This window comes from Rattus norvegicus (genome assembly GCF_036323735.1).
Source record: "Rattus norvegicus strain BN/NHsdMcwi chromosome Y unlocalized genomic scaffold, GRCr8 chrY_unlocalized_36, whole genome shotgun sequence".
Classification (NCBI taxonomy): domain Eukaryota; kingdom Metazoa; phylum Chordata; class Mammalia; order Rodentia; family Muridae; genus Rattus; species Rattus norvegicus.
In genome coordinates, this window is record NW_026947396.1 from 55,111 (window position 1) to 74,388 (window position 19,278).

The 19,278-nt window shown below is 36.7% G+C and overlaps 2 long non-coding RNA genes across 5 annotated transcripts in view; one reads left to right on the forward strand and one right to left on the reverse strand.

The window, feature by feature from the left end:
* Window positions 1-19,278, forward strand: part of LOC134484718 (uncharacterized) — a 57,867-nt gene that overhangs the window by 30,976 nt on the left and 7,613 nt on the right. For 2 of the 3 annotated variants that reach the window (XR_010062413.1, XR_010062412.1), the window contains exon 5: window positions 11,914-12,059. This is a non-coding gene — a long non-coding RNA (uncharacterized LOC134484718). Of the gene's footprint in view, window positions 1-11,913; window positions 12,060-12,858; window positions 12,943-19,278 lie in introns of those variants that run through there. The other variant, XR_010062414.1, reaches the window with a different exon arrangement.
* The window catches only part of LOC134484719 (uncharacterized), a 30,612-nt gene that overhangs the window by 3,830 nt on the left and 7,504 nt on the right, over window positions 1-19,278 (reverse strand). Inside the window, exons 3-4 of one of the 2 annotated variants that reach the window (XR_010062418.1) lie at window positions 14,357-14,447; window positions 5,683-6,121 (exon numbers count right to left, since the gene is read on the reverse strand). This is a non-coding gene — a long non-coding RNA (uncharacterized LOC134484719). Of the gene's footprint in view, window positions 1-5,682; window positions 6,122-14,356; window positions 14,448-19,278 lie in introns of those variants that run through there. The other variant, XR_010062417.1, reaches the window with a different exon arrangement.

Sequence of the window (19,278 nt, forward strand, 5' to 3'; positions counted from 1 at the left end):
ACATCTACAGCCATGAGTCAATCCATGTATATACTTTGGGTGATGCTTTACTCCCTGGGGCCTTTCGTTGTTGGGCATTGTTGTCCTATGAGGTTGCAAGCCCCTTCAGGTCTTTCAACCGCTTCTCTAATTCCTGCAACTGGTGTTCCATTTTCAGATTAATGTTTTGCTGCTAGCATTCAACTATGAATTTGACCTGCTCTGGCTGTGTCTCTCAGGGACATCTATATCCAGTTCCAGTCAGCATGCACTTCTTAGCGTCAATAATCTTATATACTTTTGGTGACTGTATATATGTATATGAGCCACAGGTGGGGCATGAATTCCTTCAGTCTCTACTTCTACCTTTGCCTCCACATAAACTCCCGTGAATGTTTTTTGTTCCGCCGTTTAAGAAGGAGTGAAGCTTGCATAATTTGATCATTCTTCTTGAACATCATGTGGTCTGTGGATTATATCTTGCCGAATTCGAACTTTTGGGCTAAAATGCACTTATCAGAGAGTGCATACTATGTGTCCTTTTCTGTGATTGGGTTACCTCACTAAGGGTGACGCTTTCTAGGTCAATCCATTTTCTTATGAGTTTCATGAATTCATTGATTTTAATGTGGAGTAGTAGAACATTGTACAGATGTATCACATTTTATGTATCCATTCATCAGTTGAAGAGCATCTTGATTCTTTCCAGTTCCTGGCTATTATAAATAATAATGCTGTGAGCATAGTGGAGCATGTGTCTTTGTTGTATGTTGCACCATCTTTTGTGTGTATGCAGAGTACAGGTACAGCTGGGTCCTCAGTTAGGGCATTATCCAATTTTCTCAGGAAACTTCAGAATGATTTCCAGAGTTATCATACAGGTTTGCAATCCCTCCAATAATGGAGCAGTGTTCCTCTTTCTCCATAACCTCACCAACATCTGTTGTCACCTGAGTTTTTGAACTTAGCCATTCTGACTGCCGTGAGGTGGAACCTCGGGACTATTTTTATTTTTATTTCCTTGATGACTAAGGATGTTGAACATTTCTTGACACACTTCTCAGCTATTTGTTATTCCTTAGTTGAGAATTCTCTGTTTAGCTCTGCACCCCATTTTTCATAGGATTATTTGGCTCTCTGGTGTCTAACTTCTTGAGTTATTTGTATATTTTGGATATTACCTCTGTATCAGGTGTAGGATTGATAAAGATCTTTTCCCAATCATTTGTTTGCTGTTTTCTCCTAATAACAGTGTCCTTTGACTTACAGAATCTTTGCAGTTTTACGAAGTCTCATTTCTGATTCTTGATCTTACAGTACAAACCAGTGGTGTTTAGTTCAGGAAATTTTTCCCAGTGCCCATGTGATCAAGATTCTTCTCTACTTATAGTTTCAGTTTATTGGGTTTGATGTAGAGGTTTTTGATCCACTCAGACTTAAGGTTTGATTAGACCAATAAAAATGAATCGATTTGCATACTTCTACATGCTGCCCTCCACTTGTTGAAAATCCTAATTTTTTTTTCATTGGATGGTTTTGGCCTCTTTGTCAAATATCAAGTGACCATTGATGTGTGTGTTTGTTTTGGGGTCTTCAATTCTATTCCACTTATCAACATTCCTAGATCTGTACAAATACAACTTTTTTTTTGTCATTGATTTTTTTTAATCACTATTGCCCTGTAATACTGCTTGAGGTAAGGAATGGTGATTCTCCCAGAGGTTCTTTTATTGTTGAGTACAGCATATGTATGTGGTGCCATCACTTTTATTAAATTCTAAAAAGTCTTTAATCTTTCTTTATTTCTTGCTTGACAAGTTATCTTTGAGTGGAGCACTGTTCAACTTACAGGTATGTGTGGGCTCGCTGATGTTTTGTGGATATTGAAGATCAGCCTTTGTTTGTCACGGTTTGATTGGATAAATGGACATATTTCAGTTTTCTTAGATCTGTTGAGGCCTGTTTTGTGACTTGTTATATGATTAGTTTTGGAAAAAATACTATGAGATGCTGGGAAGAAGGCATATTATTTTATTTTAGGATGAAATATTCTATAAATATATGTAATGTCCATTTTGTTCACAACTTCTGTTAGTTTGTCTAGATCTTTGTTTAATTTCTATTTCCATGATCTGTCCATTGAAGAGAACGTGGTGTTGAAATCTCCCACTCTTATTATGTGAGGAACATTGGGTGCTTTGAGCTTTAGTAAGGTATCCTTTAGGAATGCAGTTGCCCATGTATTTGGAGCAAAAATATTTAGGAGTGAGAGTTCCTATTGCTGTGATAATCTTTTGATAAATATGAAATTTCCTTCCTCACCTGTTTGGAAAACTTTTGGTTGATAATCGATTATATTCCATAGTAGAATGGCAAATCCAGCTTCCGTCTATCAGACCATTTGCTTCAAAATTTGTTTTCTAGCCTAATACTCTCAGGTAGTGTCTGTCTTTGTCTCTAAGTTGTGTTTTTTACATGCAACAAAATGCTGGGTACTCTTTATGTATCCATTCATTTAGTCTATGTCTTTCTATTGGGGAATTCACTCCACTGTTGTTAAAATATATTAAGGAATAGTGATTGTTGCTTCTGTCATTTTTGTTGTTAGAGGTAGAATCATGTTTGTGTGTCTCTTTTCTTTTGGTTTCATAGCAAGATTAGTTTGTTGCTTTTTATAGTGTGTAGTCTCCCTCCTTGTGTTAGAGTTTTCTACCTATTATCTTTCGTAGGGCTGGATTTGTAGAAAGATACTGTATAAATTTCGTTCTGTCATGGAATATCTTCGTTATTCCATATGTGTTAATTGAGAATTTTCCTGGCAATAGTAGACTGGAATGGCTTTTGTGTTCTTTTATGGTCTAGAGTATATCATTGCAGGATCTTCTGACTTTCATAGTATCTGGTGAGAAATATTGTGTAATTCTCATAGGTCTGACTTTATATGTTACTTGACCTTTTTCCCTTATTGCCTTTAAACTTCTTTCTTTATTTTGTGCATTTAGTGTTTTGACTATCATGCGATGTGAGGAATTTCTTTTCTGGTAAGATCTACTTAGAGCTCTTTTGGCTTCTGGCATGTTTTTCGGCATCTCTGTCTTTAGGTTGGGGAAGATTTCTTCAAATTTTTTTGAAGATATATACTGGCCCTATAAGTTGGGATTCTTCACTCTCTTTTATACTTCTTATTCTAACACTCGATCTTCTCATTGTGTCCTTGAGTCCAAACAACAGGTAACTTGGAGCAGAAAAGATAGTCTTATCTCTGCCTTCAAGTGTGTAGGCACTCTTACCAACTGGTTTTCAGCTCTCAGCACAGCCAGAAAACAAAAAAGTCCTTCAGCTGAATTCTCCTAGTTCCCTGTGTAAATATTGTGTACCTCCTTCAAATGATAAACTCTGAAAGCCTTATTTTATCCAAAATAGTTTTGGTGCATATGTGTGTGTGTGTGTGTGTGTGTGTGTGTGTGTGTGTGTGTGTGTGTGTCACATGTCCAGCAGACTCTGAATGGTCATTCCTTCAGTCTCCAAAGAACAATATCTCCCTACCCCTCTTATGGATATTTTATTTACTCTTTCAAGGAAGGAGTGAATCATCAGGATTTTGGTCCTCCTTCTTGAGTTTTGTGTGGTCTGTGCCTTGTATCATAGTTAACTTGAGCATTTGCACTGATATCCAATTAAAAATGAGTGCATACTTTGTTTTTCTGTAATTGAGTAACCACCCTCTGGATGATATTTTCTAGGTGCATCCATTTGCCTATGAATTTCATGAACTCATTATTTTTGATAAATGAATACTAGTCCATTGTGTAAATATAGGCCATTTTCTGTATCCATTCTTCTCGTGTAGCACATCTGGGTTAATTCCAGTTTCTGGATATTATGAATAAGGCTGCTATGAACATAGTTTAACATTTGTCTTTGTTGTATGTTGGAGCATCTTTTGGGTATATGCCCAGGGGAGGTATAGTTGGGTCTTCAGCAAGTGCAATGACCAATTTTTGAGGAAACTCAGGTCTGATTTTCAGGGAGGTTGTACCAATTTGCAATCCCAACAACAATGGAGGAGTGTTCCTCTTTCTCCACATCCTTTCCAGCATCTGCTGTCACCTGAGTCTTTGATCTTAGCCATTCTGACTGATGTGAGATAGAATCACAGGGTTGTTTTGATTTGCATTTCCTTTATGACTAAGTAGGTTATACATAAACCAAATCGTTCTAAGATATGATGTTACCCTAACTGTTGTTCTGTATATAGCTGTGTGCCAATTGAACATTTCTATCTCCTTCTTCAAAGTTCAAGTCAAATCACATCAAGGAAATCCACACACAATCACATATGCAGAAGCCAATAGAAGGGGCAGTGTCAGAAAGTGCCTAGAACACATATGCACAGGAGAAAATTTTCAGAACAGTACACCAAAGGCTCTAAGATCACCAGTCAATTTACAAAATCCCATCATTCTGAAAACTTTCTTTAAAGCCAAGTACACTACCAATAGGAAAACAACAACCTACACATTTGGAAAAGAGTTTTACGAACCCTACATTTGAGAGAGTGCCAAAATTAAAAATATAAGAACTCAGAAAGGTAAACTCCCACACAACAAAGAACCCAACTTTTAAACTGGATTAGAGAGCTAACCAAGAATTCTCAACTGAGGTATCTCAATAGGTGAAAAACATATCGAGAAATGTTTAACATCCTTAGTTCACATAAAGGCAAATCAAAATGAACATAAGAGTCTTCCTTAAAACAATCAGATTGGCTAAGACAAAAAACTAATGCAGTAGCAGAGTGGGCTAGGATGTAGAGAAAGTGGAACAGTCCTCCACTGCTTGCGGGATTAGTAGCTGATAGCCACTTTGGATATCATCAGTGTGGAGGTCCAGAGAAAATTGCAAATAGCTTTACTTGAAAACCCAGCTTTACCACTCACTTCAACACATATACTCAAACTTGATCCACACATAACGTGGACATGTGGTTGAAGATATTCACAGCAGTCTTACTTATAACAGTCGAATGCTGGAAAGAACCATGATATACCTCATCTCCACTCAGGAATAAATACAGAAAGTTTGCTATATGTAAACAATGGAACATTACTTAGGTATTAAATATGAGGACACCAAGAACTCTGTAGACAAATGATGGAACATGAAAATAGTGAAGTAACAGAAATCGAAAAGGACATAACATGGGATGGACTTAGTGACTAGTAGATGTTAGCCCTGCTAACAGAATACCCACTATACAAATCTTTTATAACATGAAGGGTAACATGTGAGAAGGCCAAATGGCGGATACTTGGAACCCACTTAGAAGGGAGAACAAAATAATCATGGAATGCAGTGGAGTGGAAGAATCTAGCTAGATGTGGAAAATGATGGATAAAGTGGTGGGAGTTGCACCAATTAAAAGAGACAGGAGAGAAATTCAGAGGAAACGTGGAGTAAATAACAATAAGCGTCAGTGGTGGGTGGTGAACTTGGGTATCCCCAGGAAAATCCCAGATGCCAGGGATGCAAGTGTATCCCAGAAACTTACTGTGATGGTGGTAGTTTAAATACCGAGCAGGAAAATAGATAGAACAACTAGAGACTTCCTCCTGTAGCTAGACATGCCCCCCAGTGAAGGGGTGGTGCTGCCCACACAGCTCACATTTTTTTTTACCTATAAATCTCCAATCTAAAAAATGTAAATACAAAAATGGAGCAGAGACTGAAGGAAAGGCAATCCAGAGACCACCCGACCAGACTAACAATTTCCTCCAGAGACTCCAAATCCTCAGACTATTCCTGAGGTCAAGATGTGCTCGCAGATAAGAGCCTAATACGTCTGTCCTCCGTGGGGCTCTGCCATCACCTGACCGTGACAGATGCAGAAACACCTAAGCATTTGACAGCACCTGACAGCCACAAAGGAAGAGATAGGGGAATGACTTAAGGATCTGGAGGGATTTGGAACCCAATATGAAGAACAACAGTATCAATTAAGCTTACCCTTCAGAGGTTCAGGAAATTTTCCACCTTCTAGTATATGCTTTGGCCAGTCCAAGACTTCTGCTACATAGATACCAGAGCATATGGGGAAGACAACTGCCTCAACTGCCATATCTGGGAAGGGAAGCAATTGGTCCTGTGGAGATGTCATATCAAAGAGAAGGGGGATGTTAGAGGGCAAAAGTCGAAGTGGGGAGCACCATATTAGAAAAATGATGATCAGAATAGCTTAGGGAATTTAAGAAAGAAAAACCAGTTTGGGAAATGACATTTGAAATGTAAACAAATAAATATATTATTTTATACATATAATGTGTATAATATAACGCATTTATGTTTACAACAGAGATATTCACATCTGTCTCCTTAAGGACTATATATTTCATTTTCTGTACTATAGGTTTGTTGAGAGTTGAAATCCATAATTTTCGTGAGTTTCTTACTATTGAAAATCACATAGATACACCCAATCAATGTTTTATCTCCTGTCCTTATAGCTATAAATCTTTAGTTACCACTACAAAAAAATATTTTTTATTTCTGTTGCATTGGGATTCCTTTCCATGCCTCAAATGTTTCCCAACTTAACTGTACATCTCTATATTCCCTCCATTGTCATCCTCTTCCCTCTTTCTTCACGTTTGACATTCCTGTTCTTGACAGTGTTCCTCTGCAATCCATAAGTTCATTTGTACGTCCCAAAGTGAGGACAGTCTGGACCGCATCCCTTGAATTTACACTAAACTAATCAAACCGAAATAGTGTGGAGAATTAACATTCAGATTAAAGTGAAAATGTCTCCCATTTTTCTTTTTTGATCTGGATTATCTCATCTATGATGACTTTCACAAGATCCATTCATTGTCCTGAAAATTACATGCTTTCCTTTTTCAATCTGTAAAAGAACCACATTTTCTTTATGCATTCATTTGTAAAGGAACAACTTGAATATTTCTAATTATTCAAGGGTCTCTATACTAGGATGAATCAAAATTTGGATATATTTTCCTCGAGTTATATCTTTAGGCGCATCCATTTCCGGATTCCTGAAGAAACATCATACTGATTTCCAAAGGTGCTGTAGAAGTTTGCATTCCAACCAGGAGAATAGTAATGTTCCCCTCTCTCCATAACACAGCAAACATAAGTTGACTCATGTGTTATAAAACTAAAATTTCTGAAAGGGAGGAAAAAATTCTCAGAATAATTTTGTTTTGCATTTCTGTATTGTATAAGTATGATAAATATTTCACTTTCGATTCTTAGTCACTTGAGTTTCTTCACTTTTGAATATTTTGTTTAGATATGTAGCCTAATTTAATTTAGTTTCTTGATATATAGTGTTTTAGTTTTTCTAATATTATTTATAGAAGCACGTTTTTGAACATGTACATGGAAATAATGCTTACTATTTTTCAAAATAGCCACTTTAAAATCATTAAGATCAAATTACATAATGCACTCATTAAACTCACAGAATTGGCAGATCTGTTTTAACCAACTGAAATCATAAGGTCGCTGTATGAAATATCCCTATATAATAAAACATTTTCTACATACATTATACTGAGGAATATAGTTTATATATTTTACTCTTTGAGAATTTCCACCAATGAATGTTGATGATAATTTTCCATTTATTTTTTCCACATCACTCTATTTCTTTGAATCCTTCCTGTGTATATCTTCTACATTAAAGTACTGTTTAATAACTCTATGATAAACCCTTACAAATAATTTTCAATCCTCCAACTGAAGATACTAACTGTCCATAGTATGTCAGATAGGTATAGCAGTTTTCAGGCCTTTTCCCTGCATTCTTCCCTGTTGACTGGTTTGAAGCTGTGCAGGAAACAACAGCTGCTATGTGACATGAGGGCAATACTTCTTGTATCCAGAAGACACGCTTTATGTCTGATCCCTCCCACAATTTTCTACACCTAAAGTCTCTTTTCACCTTGTTTCAGAATGGCTTTTTGGCCTTGCGGAAGGTGTATAACATGTATATCCAACTCATCATGGCTGAAATCAGTAAAATGTAGACAACTATATAATGAATGAAAGGAAGGGGTCACTCTTGGAAAGTATTAACAAGATCGTCATAACCTCTGGCCATGTTAGGTAATGAAAGGTTTGAATTAATAAAATGAAAGAGAATATAGGAAACATGGAGAAAACACAAATTATTTAGATTTACAGTCCCAAATCTAGAATATTTTTTAAAGCATTCGTGATTTACTGTGGGGAGCTGGCGTAGTGGCAATCCCAAGATGGAGTCCGGGACTGCTGCCACGTCTCACGAATAGCACCTGAACTTAAGCCCATGCCCCATTGTGAGAACTGCGCAGGTGCACCATAACATTATATGACGTGGACCTATGAACAGAGGTTACACAGACTGGTGAGGTAGTTGAGGGAGGATATAAGGGAGTGGCCTCGGGGGCTGGATGGAGGCATTGTTCCTGCTTGCAGACAAAAGGGTTCCTGAATAAACTGCTTTGAGAAGAACGTGTGGTGTTGCTCCTTTCCTGCTGGTCGGGGTTGGAAGTGAGAGTATATACTAGATGTATTGGGTATAGCAATATTAAATCAGCTCACTTTGCATAATTAAAACAGCTCTATATAAATAATTGCATAGAATCAGGTATTTAATTTCTCCCACCTCAAATATCATAGATTCACATGTATTCAGTTGAAAAGAAATGAATATACATTTAAATAGCATTTAAATTGTTTAGGACTATTTCATAAAGTAGACAAAAGGATTTAATACAATAAAATTCTATTTTGAATCTGGTATTATCTAACAATGATAGAGAAAATAAGGAGAGAGAGTGAGACAGGGGGACAATCTGGCAAAAGGGAAGGTAATGAGAGAGGGAGAAAGAGGTACGGACCACTGACACAAAGAGAGGAAGAGGGAGTATTTTATACACTAATTTAAACCTATACACACATATTCTCAATAAAATACTTGTGAACAGATTCAAGTCAACATTAAAAATAATCTTCTACCAGATAAGCTTTCTTCAAATCCCACACATACAAGAGAGAAAAATTTAAAGCAGGTCCACTACAAGCAACAAGAAGACAAGGATATACACTGGTTTCACAACTATGTATTACAGTATTTGGAATTTTAGCTGGAGGAATATGACAACCGAAGAAGATCCAGGGAATACAAATGAAAAATTAAGAAATCAAAATGTTCTCGTTTGCAGATGTCATGACACCATTTTAAAAACTCTAAAAATGTATCAGTCTCTTAAGACTGAAAAATACGGTCATAAAATCAGAATATCATACGAACACACAAAATTCCTTAGCCTTCCTTTATGGCAATCCAAACCATACTTTGAGGAAATATGGGTCAAATTCCCCTCACAATAATCTGAATATATAAAATAAAATATTGTGGATGAAAATATTAAAAATGCAAAGACCACTATGAATTAGCTAGACGTGCTCCTGAATAGAGACAATTGTTCTTTAAAAGTTTACGTTTCTTAAAGCTGAAAATATATTCACAATTCAAAGTGAAAACTCAAAACACGTTATCGTTTTTGTTTTCCAATTTCAAACCATGGGAGAGAAATCAGGGAAGTATTCCACTTGAAACACTCTTAAAATATATAACAAAATACCCTGAATTCGCATAGTTATAAAGCATACTATGAGAAGACATACGAAGTAACCATGATCCATCCAGAAAACATATAAGAACATTCCAGCTGATGTTCTGAAGGACCTTAAAAACTTGAATAAATCAAACTTTTATAGTTTTAAGAATAAGTAGATAGTGTAATAATGTCAATTTTTGATTAATTAATAAAGGAAGGCTAAGGAATTTTGTGTGTTCGTATGATATTCTGATTTTATGACCGTATTTTTTCAGTCTTAAGAGACTGATACATTTTTAGAGTTTTTAAAATGGTGTCATGACATCTGCAAACGAGAACATTTTGATTTCTTAATTTTTCATTTGTATTCCCTGGATCTTCTTCGGTTATCATATTCCTCTAGCTAAAATTCCAAATACTGTAATACATAGTTGTGAAACCAGTGTATATTCTTGTCTTCTTGCTGCTTGTAGTGGACCTGCTTTAAATTTTTCTCTCTTGTATGTCTGGGATTTGAAGAAAGCTTATCTGGTAGAAGATTATTATTAGAAATAAAATCTCCTCTTCTGGAGATTGCAGATTAGCCTCAGGAAATGGTTTTTGGCTGGCAGCACCATTGACAAAACAGTGTTTTGGTGGAGGATTTTCCATCAAAAAACTTAGCTTTACCACAGAGGCTAGGTCCAAAATACAAATGATAGTCAGTCAACAGTTTGCCATATCTTGTTATCCAAAGAAAAGGAACAGTTGATTTAGTCATGATTCGGTGATGACTCTAATTCATTTCAGAATCATAGATATTGTCAGCATATATAAAACCAAAAGACCCATTGTCAAACAGCAGTATTCTCCGCATTGCCCACAGTCACCATAGTAATACCAGTGGTGAGCTCTACAGTATGGTTTGTTTCTGTTTCCTGTTTTTGCAGCTTATAAACCTTGTTTCTTTGACCCTCAGAGAAGTTTCAAATAAAATAATGAAAAAAAATTTGAATTGAAACTATTGGTCGCTTGTAGTTGTAGTTAAAAATGAGGACCTCAAGCAATCTTCACTTGGTCCTCTTCTTTTAGGATTGGGGTTGATTCGCTTTTGCTTTTGCTTTTAGTTTCATTTTGGTGATTTTTTTTTGTTTTATTATGTTTTCTTTTTCTTTTTGTTCTTTTCTACATGCAGAGATCAAGAAGTGGTCAGAAGAATTTCAAGTACAAATTCAGATGGCTGGAAAGAGCCCAGTCTCTCTAACAGGTCCACATTGTTTGCTGTACTAGGGATTTTTCTCTTGCCTTTAATATTGCCCATTTCCACTTTTTGGATGCTTTTATCCTGGCATAATTAATACTACATGTATATTATAATTATTTGAATTTCAACTCTGAAATTCTAACTCCTCTATCTCCCACACAAAACCAGAGACATGGATTGAGTCTTGTTTGGTCACGTTTTGATTCTTAGATCGGGAATCTTCCTGCAAACACTGAAGGTCCTGTTCCCAAATTGATTCTCTATAGTTCAATAAAGATGCTCTTGGCCAACCAGTTGTGAGGATATCTAGTATTCCTGCAAACAGGCTAGTAGACACAAGGGTGGAGAAAGGATTTAAGGGTGGAGTAAGAGCTACCAGTCATGTGAGATCTAGTATGGAGTGGCCATTGGTGTAGCAGGCAGGATGTTAGAAACACATTAAGATAAGCTCATATTTGGGGTGCTGCGCTATGACCAATGAAACTGAGCAATTGAGCTAGGGCTCATTTAGAGGTGTTGAGGAGGGAGTAAAAAGGACAGCTTGCTATTTGTTAGAGGCTTAAAAAAACTTGACAATAGAGCTAAAGCACATCAAAAGTTCCTCAGCGTATGTGGCTTTCAAGTGCATTCTAAGGGAACCTGATCAGCTCTGTTAGCTTGGTCTTCCTGGAGCTTACACTGAGGCAATAGGAAAAACCTTCTGCAGAGTCTTATGAGAGCAATCCATGACCACAATGAGCGTGTCCAAATTGACCTTGACCATGAGAGTTAGAGCTGACCCACATGTATCTTTTGATTATAACCATTTCTTCTATGTGTTCTTTTAGTGTTCTATTTGCTCAAAACTATTAGTGAAGAGGGTAAAATGATTCTAAAGGCTATTCTTGTTTGTCAACTATTCATCTGAGATTATTTAATCCCCAATGATAGAGGGAATATGTGAAGAATTTCTTAATAATATAAGGTCAATGTCAAATGTGCTTCTTATATGGATCTTTGGAGTAGGATGTTGCATCTTTACCCTAGAATTTTATCAAGATCTATTCTTTATATTTATTTTTTCAGGCATCTGCAGATACATCCCTTTGAAAAATGAATCCTTCTCACTAGAGACCATAGAGAGAACCTGCATTTCAATGATAATTAAATGTCATTTCAAGACATCAAATCAAAATATCAAAGTGAGAATGGAATAAATTTATTAGGACAGTGTTTTGCGAACAACTTCTTTCACAAACAGCCTTGGAAGGAGAGTTCTGAAATTTTGCATTTTATATTTGACTTTGCTCGTACTCTGACACAATCAGCTCAGAGCTGTTTGGGACTTTATGGGCAATTAAACGCGACAAACAGAGCTGAATGCATCATATACTCTGCCGTCTGTGTTAATATGGCTACAGTGAAGAACAACCATGCTAAAGCTATTCATCTGTTTCTCAAACAACATCCTCATACAAGTGTGGACTTCTGTGGGTTGTTGGATGAATAGGTTAAACACTGGCTGAGAGTTGCCAAGGCAGATGTGGGATGGTACATGCTTGGGGCATGAAAGGCCTGTGTGTAGATCATAAACAACTTCATAATTTTCATTGCTTTAATAATTACTAGGAAGTGGACTTCTGTAAAATGACTTCAGAAGACCAGCATGGTAGGCAAACAGTAACTGATTCCCTGGAGATTTAAATGATCTGGCTTGTGAAACATGGACTTAGAAGTAGAGACATGTCAGAACATGAAGACTGGAAAATCAAACCTCTGTTGCCTCTTAAGTTTCCCTACCCCATGGTTTGAGGCAAACAGCAACAGATTTTTTTGCACTGAGGAATAGAATAAAAGCGAATTTGTTCTAAATCCCAATCCTATGAAAATACTGAAGTCATCTGTGACGCACTTCAACTCTCAGCATGGTTGAATGTCTGCTGTCAGCATGGGCTTTTACAGCCATCCCTTTTATAAATGCAGAGCTCCAAACTGCTTCAGCAACATCATTATATCCTCTTTCTGTTGCAGGGAGATTAGATCACTGTGACTACCTATGCAGTCTTTCTCTACCTTTAAAGATCCAAGGAACTATTCTCACTCCAGTGACCTGTTGTAAGTAATCTTGAATCGCATTGTTGTTGTTAGTAGATCTAATATCTTCGAATCCCAGAAGACCATGTGTCCAAAAAAGTTGATTGAGGAAGTCTTGGGTGTTTCTGTAGTAGGGGCAGGTGTGATTGATGAACAGGTCTGCCTTCCCAGACTAGATCTTGCAGTTCACATACACCTGAGCCATTCTGACAGCGTGCAGCTTCCCAGAAATGAATGTTCAGTTGAAGATACTGGTCTGTTTGAGAATGGCAATCCCAGTCTATTCTTAACTATGCCTTTTATTTGAATCCCCATAGAAAACATGGAAGAATGAAGCTTTTACTTTTTCATGTTTGCACTCACAATGCTACCAAACCCTCACATACATTAGAACCTGCATACTGAAAATTTATCCATATACTTATGACCAGATGAGACACCAAGCCTTTTGGACTAATAAACTAATGGATTCTAGGAGTTTACAAATAGTCAGCCATTGTTAAATTATGTGGTCCATAGTCTGTGATCATTTTGAACAATCAGATTCCTCTATACAGAGAGATTCATCCTTTACTATCTGTTGGGAACACCAACTACTACACCAGGTATCTAGAGACGACCTTTTATGGCAGTTTGTCTCTAGTAAGAGTTTCAGCTCAGTTACAAATTTCCAATGGACACATTCCCGTATTCTGACTTTCAAAGGATGCTTTGATACAGCCCTTCTTATTTTCTATAGTTCTTGGCAACAGAATTAAAATATCAATTGTAATCTATCAATGAAATGCACCCTAATTTATTTGCATTAGTGCATAAGAGAGAAGGATTATAGGATGAACAAGAATTGAAAAACAAGATGTCCTTCCTTCTGAGGACCAAGACCAGGAAATCTGAACTACATAGAAATCTGAGACAAGTTGTCTGAAGTTTGTTCTTTCCTTCAATCATGGATCTCCTAGTGAAGGAGCTCAGGTCTCATGAGTTGGCAAAAAATAACTTTATTGCTGAGCCAGGTCAACTGCTGAATACCTCTTTCATGGACCTGAAGAAACTCTGTATTCATCCTGCTATAATGTGTATATATCTATGTATCATTCATAGAATGGACACTTTACTGTTTGTTTGAAAGCAACAGATTGTCCCTGAAGAGACACTAATTTCTTCTTTCGCACATTATTTCACAGGCTGATGGTGGGTCTCATAAGTTTATTCTGGAAGTTGCTTTACAATAATCATTCTCTGATCTGGAAGAGACCCTTTTTAATGTTATGAGATCTGTTAGAACCATATCAACCATCATTTTCCATTCCCAGTTTAGTACTGAATCATTCTAAACTAAAGGTCTGTGGTCTCTGATAAAGGCAGCATCTCCCCAGACTAGTATTAATATTGCTCTTGGCACCGCATTTATGATACATCAATGTGATTTCCTTACCATTTTCATCCCCAGGAGAGTTTTTCAATTCTTCATTTCATCTGATGGGTCTAATCTACATCGTCACCCAGGATGATATTTGAGAGTTTTGCTAAAAAAAATTAAAAAAAAGAAAGAAAGAAAAGAAAGGAAAAATGCAAGCTTATCTCACCAATTGACTCAGAAAACTTAAGTGTTAGTCAGTGGAAATACTAGTGGAAAGATTGAGATGATGAAGTCTCAACTAGAAGGACTTCTCTCTCCCAGATATTAGTGTAAGAAACAAACTGCACTATTGGTATTCAAAGCATGGAGGAGTTTGCTCTGAGCAGAGGACACAATACTTTTCTCTCCCTTATTATTTAGGACCTTTTTATATTTTACGAAAAGAATTAATGCCATGAGCTCTCAGGAAAACATCTGTGACCATCCAAATACTGGGCTTTTGGAGTAAGGAAATGAATGATATAAAATCTCTGACTTCCAGCGGCATAAGAACTGTGAAGTCCAGATGTTTCGGAGAGGCTCACAGCTCTTGATTCCCATATGTGTAAGGCTCAGATCCAATCTATCTCTTCAGTGATCCTACTCAACCCCTACCAAGGATTCACTGAGATTTCCCAAGGACCACATATTTCTTCCTTTTTTTGACACCAAGTCAGAAGACCAGCTTCCTTCTCCCCATACTCATCTCTTCATCCTCTTTCTTCTCACTCCCCAATGGCTCGTTTTTCTGAATTACAGGCCAGTCAGTAAACTCTAGAGGTCCTGAAGGAATATTTGAAAGGGAGTTGCAGTCACAACAACACTTGTGACATCACAGAAAAAGCCTACCTGCTAAATAGCTTCCTTACATGAACCAGATACAAGGGTGCCCTTTCCTGGTATGTCTCTTGTGACACAATGGAAACCTTTACGAACTCCATCTCTCTAAATCTACAAACTTATCTTTGCTTCATTAGTGGTTACATGCTCTAAATGGTGAAATTTGGTCAGGGACCTGGCATGGGTAGAAAAGATTTAGGAACATGGAGTGTAGGAGATTCTTCTAGATAATATTTTATTCCTAGGTACATTACTGTGAAATACAGTTCAAATTCTAGGGTTTCTCTGTATCACAAATGCCAGTATTTTCCCTACAGACCTTTAGTTTTAATGAATACTGTATTTCACTTCTTACTGTATATTCCTTGATAGGTGATTTTATAAATGTTCCTGAATGTGTACTCAAACATTCTAATTTCTAACTCATTTTTTGCAATGATTTCTCAACAAAGGCGTACAGCAATAGACTGAGTATAACAGTGTAAATATGGTGTAGCGACATCAAACGATAAACTCCAAAATTATATTTTATCCAAAATTTCCAGATATCAGTTAAAAAAGGACCATATGGAGCATAGAATTTTCTTTTCTAGTCACTTTTGATATCATTTGCAAAAATATCTACATTCTAGTGTCTCAGGCCCAGATTTAATTGTTTAGGATGTTTTACCATGTTTCTTTCTTAAGGCCAAGCAGAAGGTAGAGGAGGATGATCACAAAGAAGAATGGCTTCTGGACCAGTGAAACCTCAACTTCAATAGGTTCATAAGAACAGGAGAGAGTCTACTTGGCAATGCCATTTGTGGATTCTACCTTCTTGACCTATTTGCGCAGAATCCATGTTAAAATTCCACCTAACTTCATAATTGTAGGAGTCACCAAAAGTATATATAACAGCCACCAAATTAAATAAGATTGATGAAGCTAAGAAGTGCATTGTACCAGGACCTGGATGTAGATATTTCCTGAGAGACATAGCTAGAGCATGTCAATTACAGAAGTGAATGCTAGTGGCAAACCAGTGAACTGAAAACGGACCTCTTGTTGGTAGATTTTGAGAAAGGATTACAAGAGTTGAAGGTGCTTTCAACACCATAACAACAACGGTACCAATGAACCAGAACTTCCTGGTACTAGACCAATATTAAAAGACTTTACATGGACAGACCAATTTCTCTAAATGGATATGTGGCAAATGATGATCTTAATGGACACCAATGGAAGGAGAAGCCCTTGATCCAACCCAGAATTGTCTTATAGTTCAAGGGATTGTCAAGGGGCAGAAAGTGTCATTAAAGAAGGGATAGTGAATAGGTAGGGATTTTATAAGAAGGAAAATTAGAAAGAAAATAATATTTTACAGGTAAATAGAGAAACATCTAGTTTAAAAAAAGCAATTAAATTTGCTAAAAAATAAATAAACTCAAGATATAAAAGATAAGAAAACAGTCATCTAATCAAACCCATTGACTCGAAAATCTAAAGTGGTATTCAGAGTAATACTAGTGGAAAGACAGAGATGATGAAGTCTCAACTAGAAGCACATCTCTCTCCCAAATATCAGAGTCAGATAAAAACTGCACTATAGGAATCCAAAGCATGGAGGTGTTTACTCTGAGCTAGGGACACAATACTTGTCTTTCCCTTCTTCCTTAGGACGTCTTTCTTTTGGACAAAAAAAAAAATAAATAAATAAAGGCCATGAGGTCACAGCAAATCAACTGTACTGTTCCCAAAACTTGGCTTTTGGAATAAAGCAATGAATGATATAAACACTCTGACTTCCAGGAACCATAAGAACTTGGAATTACAGATGCTTCTGAGGAGCTCTCAGCTCCTGATTCCCATATGGTGAAGGCTCATATCAAGGCTATCTCTTTAGTTACTCCAGTCAACACGTATGAAGTATGCACTTAGCATTCCTAAGGATGACATATTTTTCTCTTATTTTAATACCACGGCAGAAGGCCAGGTTCCTTCTCCCCATCATTGTTGGGCACTATGGGAGTAGAAGCCTTTTGTCCTCGCTAGCTTTGTCTCCTAGTTCAAGGGAATGTCAATTGGCAGAAAAGGGGGTTTGAAAAGAAGGAAAGGGAACAGATATGATCTTAAGGGCAGGAATCTGGGAAAGGAAATAATATTTTAAATTTAAATATAGAAACAACAAGTTAAAAAAAAACAATAAAATTTGCTAAAGAGTAAATATAATGAAAGATAAGAAAGAAAACTGACAATTAATCACATATATTGACTCGGAAATCCAAAGTGGTATTCAGAGTAAAACTAGTGGAAAGACTGACATGATGAAATCTCAAACAGAAGCACTTCTCTCTCCCAGATATCAGTGTCAGACACAAACGGCAGCATAGGTATCCAAAGCATGGTGGAGTTTACTCTGAGAAGAGGACACAATACTTGTCAATCCTATCTTCCTTAGGACACTTTCTTTTTTACAAAAAGAATAAAGGCTATGAGATCTCAGGAAAACAACTGTGCCCTTCCCAAAACTTGGCTTTTGAAATAAAGAAATAAATGATATAAATTCTCTGACTTCCAAGAACTATAATAACAGGGAAGTCCAGATGTTTTTGGGAGGCTCCCAGCTTCTGTTACCCTTATATTGAAGGCTCAGATCAAGGCTGTCTCTTCAGCCATCCCATTCAATCTGGACCAATGACTCACTGAGCTTTCCCAAGGACCATGTATTTCTTCCTTTTTTTATATCAAGAAAGAAGGCCAGCATCCTTCTCCCCATCTCTGATCTCTTCATCCTCTTTGCTTTCACTCCAAAATGGCTGTTTACTCTGAATTAGAATTCAATTAGTAAACACTAGAGGTACTGAAGTGATATCTGATAGGGAGTTTCAGTCACAACAATATTGTGACATCACAGAAGCTAGGGCTTTCCAGGTTACAAGAGATGTTTCAGGGAGGGCCTAATGATTATGTCATTGAGAAGTTCAATGGTATACCTGCTAAACAGCTTTCCTTACATAGACCAGATTCGAGGGTGCCCATTCCATGTATGTCTCCTGTGACACAGTGGAAACCTTTACATACTCCATCTCTCTTAAGCTAGAGATTTCTCTTTGATTTTTTAAGCAGTTACATGCTTGGGATGGAAAAAGTTAATAAGGGCCTTGGCATGGGTAGAAAAGTTTAAGGAACATCTAGTGTAGGAGGTTCTTCTAGATAATATTTTTATTCCCAGGTTCATTCCAGTGACATAGAGTTCAATTTTCTTGGTTATCTATGTATCTCAAAGGCCAGTATTTTCCCTACAGTCCTGTAATTAAATGAATATTGTATTTTACTTTCTTATTGTACTTTCATTGACAGGGCATTTCATAAATATTCCTGAAAGTGTACTCAAATATATTGATTTCCAATTCCATTTTCTACAATGATTTGGCAACAAATAGTGCCTAGCTATAGACTGAGCATAATGGTGTAAATACTGTGTACTCACTTCAAATGATAAACTCCTAAATGCTTATTTCATCTAAAAATTACCAGACATCAGCAACACATGGACTATAGAATTCGGTTCTTTAGTCCCATTTGATATTAATTCTGTACTACCTATCTTCCTGTGTTCCCATGGCCAGACTTGAGGGTTTTGGACGTTTTAATATTATTCTTTCTTAAGTAAAAACCTTAGATACTGGAGGATAGGCAGGGAGAAGAATGGCATTACCACCAGTCAAACCTCAAATTCAATATGTTCATAATACAGGATGGAGTCCATTTGACATTGTCATTTCTGAATTCTACATTCTTTACCTAGTTGGGAAGATTCTATGTTAACATTCCACCTAACCACCTAGTTGTAGGAGCCACCAAAAGTATATATATATATATATATATATATATATATATATATATATATATATATACACATCTGCCACCAAAACGATATAAAATTGATGAAGCTAAGAAGTGCATTATGCCAGGAACAGATATAGACCTTTCCCGAGAGACACAGCTAGAGTATGTGAAATACAGTGTTAAATGATAACGGCAAATCCTGAACTGAAAATGGACTTCTTGTTGGTAAATGTTGAGAAAGGATTACAAGATCTGAATGGGGCTTTAATCCCCATAAGAACAATGCCAAT